Source organism: Colobus angolensis, unplaced genomic scaffold (genome assembly GCF_000951035.1).
Source record: "Colobus angolensis palliatus isolate OR3802 unplaced genomic scaffold, Cang.pa_1.0 Scaffold11, whole genome shotgun sequence".
NCBI classification, from domain to species: Eukaryota; Metazoa; Chordata; class Mammalia; order Primates; family Cercopithecidae; genus Colobus; species Colobus angolensis.
In genome coordinates, this window is record NW_012112030.1 from 9,936,890 (window position 1) to 9,944,660 (window position 7,771).

Below are 7,771 nucleotides of genomic sequence, written 5' to 3' on the forward strand. Positions count from 1 at the left end.
CCTATAATCCCATCTGAATATTTTTGCAGCAGCAAAAGTACCTAATGTGCTCTGCTGCCAAAATAAAAAGGAGCCCAAGTATATGATTTTCCTTTTTTGCAAAACATGTGTCCCAGAAGATTCTACTTTTGCTAAATCACATCTAAGTAACGTCAAGGTATTTGTGGAAAGAGTGACCGTTATTGGAGATTGAACTTGAAGCACAAGGCCAAAGAATCTTGTGACATGGAAATAGTGTCACAGGTCCTAAAAAGGTCATGTTCCCTGGACTTGTCTTCATGGTAACCAGAAGGGACCAATAATGGAGAATCAGAGAAGCTTCTCTGATATTTGACCTGCATATGATCCTGATGCCAGGTAACCATACTGAGGCAAGGGTGAGTCTTTTTTTTTTTTTTTTTTTTTTGAGTTGAAGTCTTGCTCTGTCACCCACGCCAGAGTGCAGTGGCACAATCTTGGCTCACTGCAACCTCTGTCCCCTGGGTTCAAGCAGTTCTCCTGCCTCAGCCTCCCGAGCAGCTGGGACCACAGGTGTGCACCACTGCACCTGGCTAATTTTTTGTATTTTCAGTAGAGACAGGGTTTCACCATGTTGGCCAGGCTGGTCTTGAACTCCTGACCTCAGGTGATCCACCTGCCTCAGCCTCCCAAAGTGCTAGGATTATAGGCGTGAGCTACTGCACCTGGCCAAGGGTGAGTCTGAATAATGACAGAGTGAATTCTCATCATCTTATTGGAATGGGAGTTCAGAGTTGGAATTAAAGTATATAAAGAAGCAAAAGGTAAAAACAAATTAAATGTCTATCAAACGAGCTGGTAATAAAATATGTTAAAATAAATAGGATTTACAGTAAATTGGACTTTTGGTCCCAATCATATTACCTGCAGTAAGATTACATATCTATGATCTAGCCATAACCTCAAGGTAGGTGAAGTAAACTTTCCCACTTTCTGACTATGGGTTTGGCCGTGTAAACTGAGTTGGCCAATGAGATATTAGTAGATGTGATGTGAGCCAAGGTTTGAAATGCACTTAAATGATTAACCTCATTTACTTGTGCATCTGTCATTGCCATGCGAAAAATGTAGCCTAGTATTGACTGCCCCTCCATATGAAGCAACACCACCTCAGCTGGTTTATCAACCTGCAATCAGAAACAGAGCAACCCCAGTCCACCCACAGATGCGTGAGAGAGAAAGAAATGCTTATTCCTATATGCTGCTGCTATTTTGTGATGATTTGTTACCCAGCAAAAGCTGACTAATACATGGGTCATCCATACAATAAAATGTTTTCTAGCTATTAAATGAGACAGACCTTGATGAACCGATATAGAAGGATCTTTAGGATACACCTGCAAGGAAAAACAGCAAGGTGCAGAGCAGTATAAATAATATGCTCTCATTTGTGGGGAAAAACGGAACATATATTTCTATATTTGTCTAAACGATATTAGACTATCTTTACAAGAATGAATAAAAAGTTGTTAACTGAGATTGTCCCCAGAGAAGAGCACTGGCTGGCTGAGGGACAGAAGTGAGAATGACCAATCAGTCGGAAAGCTTTCCAGTATTTAACAACTGGAGAGTCGCACTGGTGCTCGCCGGCTGAATATCCATCCTAGATGGACGCGTTCTAGAAATAGCCAAGATTCCCCCTCTCACAGCTTTTTAGATCCCCCTTTCACAGTTTTCAGTATAGTCTATGCAGAAATTGAAGTGATTTCAAGGTTTAAAGGGAGCTAGATTTAGTTGAGTAGATGAGGATCAGAGTAGGGAGAAAAAGGGAGGAAAAAAACGTGCTAAAAATGGTTTTGCCATCCATGTATTTTTAACAACTTATTCTCTGCTTCTCCCCCTCTCCAATACCATTTCTAAGCTCCCAGTACCATTCCTAAACTTGACATCATTATAGTCCACAGTATGTAGATAACTGATTCAACTACTTAAACATATTTTTTAAAAGGTGAGGTAAAATACTGTAATACAAAAGATTTTTTCACAATGTGGAAATAAATATATATATATTTTTTCAAATTTCACATAATCCAAGAAACATTATGAGGATAAGTGCATGTTGCCATGGAAACTAGATGTCATCATTAGCATCATCAACAGTCACTAAATGCCTGTTAGTGCTGTTTTGAGCTACTTCCTACTTTCACTAGAAAAGAAATACATGATGTTTGCTGTGAAGGAATTTCTAATTTAAATGGCTTCTGGAACAGCACATGCTTGGGAAGGAAAGGATGAACCTTTACCATTCATCACTGCTAGGTGCCAGAGATACGAGATTAAATATGACTCAGGTTTCTATCCACAAAGAGTTCAGTCTGGTGTGGGGGACACTCATGAATGGATGATTATTAGATAATGGGGAAATGTAGTGTTGGTTACACAAAACTCCCAAAGCAATCAAATGCTGACAGTAGATGAAGCACATGCTTATTCAAGAAAAAGCAATCTGTTTATATATCTATTTCTTGCCTCATTATTTATCCCTAAACATGTTTTAAGATTAATAATGCATAAGGGAGAAAACTCTCGATGTCCTCTCCCTGAATTCCTCTTACTATTCCTAGTTTTAACCTTAGTCAGTGAGATTCCCCTGTTCAAATGCAAACAAAGCTTTTATAAAAAGTGTGAAGAATGGAACTGTGGTTTCTACAAGCTGTTAAGTCAAAGAATGCATGAATAATTTAGACTCCACCAACTGCCAATGATCATGCATTCCAAAACTCTGGATCCCAGGAGCCACTGATAGGCAGGACACCTGGGATAGAGAATATGGTGCCCAGGAGAATGATTAATCTTTATTTCCTCTGTATTGTCAGCAATTCTTGATGCAGGCTGCTGGCTGCCTGTCTAGATCTACAATGATCTTGGCTTGCCCTCTGGGGCCCCACTTGTTGCCAGCATTCCACTTGTTACTTCTTGTTGGACCTCCATTGCATGGCCAACTGCCTAACCTCCTACACCCCATCTGCGCCATCCACCAAAGACTATGCTTTGCCTATCAGATTAGCCTTTTTCCTCTCTCCTGCAATAGAATGTGTCTTCAAGTGCCTGCTCTGCTAAGAGAAAATCAGAGTTTTGTTATTCTAGTATAAAAGCAGGATTCTGTAGAAAAGTCAAAGCAAAAGAGAGTCAGGCTAATCACATACAGTGGCCTAGGATGTGGAATGTGCCACCCTAATCAATTCCAGAGGGTTCCGGAGTTCATAAAGGAGCCTCAATCCTAAGTGGATGCAGTCCCTCCGGAGCCATAATACCAACACGTCTCTCTCCTAGGCAATAGTATAGTGATATTTAAGGGGGCTCTAACAGTCACTCTCAGTTTCACAAGGAGAAAGGGTGGTCCAAGGAATTGGCAAGTTCACAAATTGCCTAGAGTGAGTTTAAAAACAAAACCATTATCGTCTGGCTGAAGGATTGCTTGTTGTCAGCCTGTGCAGCCAGCATCATGCTCAATAAATGTTAATTTCCTTCCCTAAAGTAAAGTCCTAGCTACTCAGGAGGCTGAAGCATGAGAATGACTTGAACCTCGGAGGCAGAAGTTGCAGTGGGCTAAGATCCGGCCTGGGCAACAGAGCTAGACTCTGTCACAAAACAAAAACAAAAACAAAAACAAAAACAAAAAACCCTTAATATGGGCTGGGTGTGGTGGCTCATGCCCATAATCCCAGCACTTTGGGAGGCTAAGGTGGGAAGATCACTTTAGGCCAGGAGTTTGAGACCAGCTGGGCAAGACAGTGAGACTCCATCTCTAAAATAAATAAATAAATAAAACAAAATTTAACATGTAGGACTTTGGGAAGCTGAAGTGGGATGATCACTTGAGCCCAGGAGTTTGAGAGCATCTTGAGCGACATAGCAAGACTCCATCTCTGTTTTTTAAAAAACTTAATATGTAAATTATATGTTTAAATATGGGTATTTTCAAGAGGTCGAGATGGCAGTGAGCCATGATTGCACCACTATACTTCAGTGTGTGTGGGTGACAGAACAAGACCCTTTATCAAATAAGTAAGTAATAAATGTATTTTATTTTACATCAATTATATTTCCACAAAGTTTTAGTTTGTTTTTTGAGACAGTCTCTCGCTCTGTCACCCAAGCTGAAGTGCAGTGGCACGATCTTGGCTGACTGCAACCTCTGCCTCCAAGGTTCAAGTGATTCTCCCACCTCAATCACCTGAGTAGCTGGGATTACAGGCATGCGCCACAATATCCAGCTAATTTTTTTTATTTTTATTAGAGATGGGGTTTCACCATGTTGGCCAGGCTGGTCTCAAACTCCTGGCCTCCCTCAACTCGAAATCTCAAAATGTGCTGTGATTACAGTCATGAGCCACTGTACTCAGCCATACAAAGATTTTTTTTTTTTTTTTTGATGGAGTCTTGCTGTGTCGCCCAGGCTGGAGTGCAAGAACATGATGTTGGCTCACTGCAACCTCTGCCTCCCAGGTTCAAGTGATTCTCCTGCCTCAGCCTCCAAAATAGCTGGGATTACAGGCATTCAACACCATGCCTGGATAATTTTTGTATTTTTAGTAGAGATGGGTTTTCACCATGTTAGCCTGGCTGGCCTTGAACTCCTGACCTCAAGTGATCCGCCTGCCTTGGCCTCCCAAAGTGCTGCGATTATAGGTATGAGCCACCGCACCCGGCTATAAAGTTATCTTTTAAAGGATAATTGACTACCGATAGTAAGAAAATAAATTATGGAATTTATAGTATATGTAGAAGCAAATTAAAAATATGATGTAAAATATATAATAACAGTAGCACAAAGAAAAGAAAGACAGTAAATATACTTCTCTAACATTTTTATACTATATGTATGATGGTATAATATTTGAAAACAGACTGAAAAGTGAAAGTGTGTGTGTGTATGTGTATGTGTCTGTGTGTGTACAGTATGTCCTAGAGCAATCACCTTTAAAAAAAAAAAAGCCGGCGGCGGGGAGCTGTAAGCCTAGTGAAGATAAAATGAAATCAGGAAAAAAAAAAAACTTAATCCGAAAGAAGTCAGGTAAAGGAAAAAAGGAAAAATGAGCAATCAAGACAAACAGAAAACAAACAGCAATATGGTGCATTTAAACCTAACCGTATAGATAATTACATTAAATATAAATTGTTTAAACAATCAAAAAGTGGAGATTGTCAGATGGAATTTTTTGAAAAGACTCAACTACATACTGTCTACAAGAAGAAACTCACTTTATATATAGATATAGAGGGTTAAAATTAGAAGAAAAACTATTAATCCAAAGAAAGCTAAAATGCCTATATTAATATTAGATTAAATAGATTTTAGAACATGAAGTATTGCTAGGGATAAAAACATTACTTCTTAAAGATAAAGAAGCCAATTCATTAAGAAAAGATGATCAGGTGTAGTGGCTCATGCCTGTAACCAGCACTTTGGGAGCCTGAGGTGGGCAGATTGCTTGAGCTCAGGAGCCGGGTAACATAGTAAAACCCCATCTCTACAAAAAATACAAAAATTTACCAGGCATGATGGTGCATGTCTGTGTCCCAGCTGCTCGGGAGGCTGAAGTGGGAGGATCATTTGAGCCTGGGAGTTGGAGGTTACAGTGAGCCAAGATCACGCCACTGCACTTCAGTGTGGGCAACAGAGTGAGACTCTATCTCAAAAACAATTATATGTATAATATATATACACACATATGTGTGTACACATATGTGTGTATATATGTACATGTATATATGTGCATATATGCATATATATGTACATATAGGTATGTGCATATGAATATGTACATATATGTACACGTATAACATACCTATATGTACATATATGCTATGTATACTATATATGTGTATACATGTGTATGCTATATATGTATATATTATATAGTATATACTATATACACTATATATGTATCTATATTATATACATATATTATACATATACACTATATATTATACATATATACATATGTGTATATATTATATGTATATATAGTGTATATATGTATAACATATACACATAGATGTATATATATTATATATATATAATTTTTATGACCATATAATTTTATGGTGCATATATGTGTGTGTATATATATAACTCTTCTAAATATGTATCTACATAATTACAGAGCCTGACTGATAAGAGAAATACAAAAACCTAAACAGAAAGCCAAATTATGAGTGAATTCCCATTCACAATTGCTACTAAGAAAATAATATACCTAGGAAAGCAACTTAAAAGGGATGTGAAGGACCTCTTCAAGGAGAACTACAAACCACTGCTCAAGGAAATAAGAGAGGATATAAACAAATGGAAAAACATTCCATGCTTATGGATAGAAAGAATCAATATTGTGAAAATGGCCATACTGCCCAAAGTAATTTATAGATTCAATGCTATCCCCAGCAAACTACCACTGACTTTCTTCACAGAATTGGAAAAAATGACTTTAAACTTCTTACAGAACCAAAAAAGAGCCCACATAGCCAAGACAATCCTGGGCAAGAAGAACAAAGCTGGAGGCATCACACTACCGGACTTCAAACAATACTACAAGGCTACAGTAACCAAAACAGCATGGTACTGGTACCAAAACAGATATATAGACCAATGGAACAAAACAGAGGCCTCAGAAATAACACTACACATCTACAACCATCTGATATTTGACAAACCTGACACACATAAGCAATGAGGAAAAGAATCTCTATTTAATAAATGGTGTTGGGAAAATTGGCTAGCCATATGCAGAAAACTAAAACTGGACCCCTTCCTTACACCTTACACAAAAATCAACTCAAGATGGATCAAAGACTTAAATGCAAGACCTAGCACCATAAAAATCCTAGAAGAAAACCTAGGCAGTACCATTCAGGACACAGGCATGGGCAAAGACTTCATGTCTAAAATACCAAAAGCAATGGCAACAAAAGCCAAAATTCACAAATAGTATCTAATTAAACTAAAAAGCTTCTGTACAGCAAAAGAAACTATCATCAGAGTGAACAGGCAACCTACAGAATGGGAGAACATTTTTGCAATCTATCCATCTGACAAAGGGCTAATATCCAGAATCTACAAAGAACTTAAACAAACATACAAGAAAAAAAAACAAACAAACAATTCCATCAAAAAATGGGCAAAGGATATGAACAGACACTTCTCAAAAGAAGACATTTATGCAGCCAGCAGACACATGAAAAAATGCTCATCATTACTGGCCATTAGAGAAATGTAAATCAAAACCACAATGAGATACCATCTCACGCCAGTTAGAAAGGTGATCATTAAAAAGTCAGGAAACAACAGATGCTGGAGAGGTTGTGGAAAAATAGGAATGCTTTTACAGTGTTGGTGGGAATGTAAATTAGTTCAACCATTGTGGAAGACCGTGTGGTGATTCCTCAAGGATCTAGAACTAGAAATACCATTTGACCCAGCGATCCCATTACTGGGCATATACCGAAAGGATTATAAATCAGTCTACGATAAAGACACATGCACGCGTATGTTTACTGCAGCACTATACACAATAGGAAAGACTTGGAACCAACTCAAATGTCTATCAGTGATAGACTGGATTAAGAAAATGTGGCACATACACACCATGGAGTACAATGCAGCCATAGAAAAGGATGAATTCGGCCGGGCGCGGTGGCTCAAGCCTGTAATCCCAGCACTTTGGGAGGCGGAGACGGGCGGATCACGAGGTCAGGAGATCGAGACCATCCTGGCTAACACGGTGAAACCCCGTCTCTACTAAAAAATACA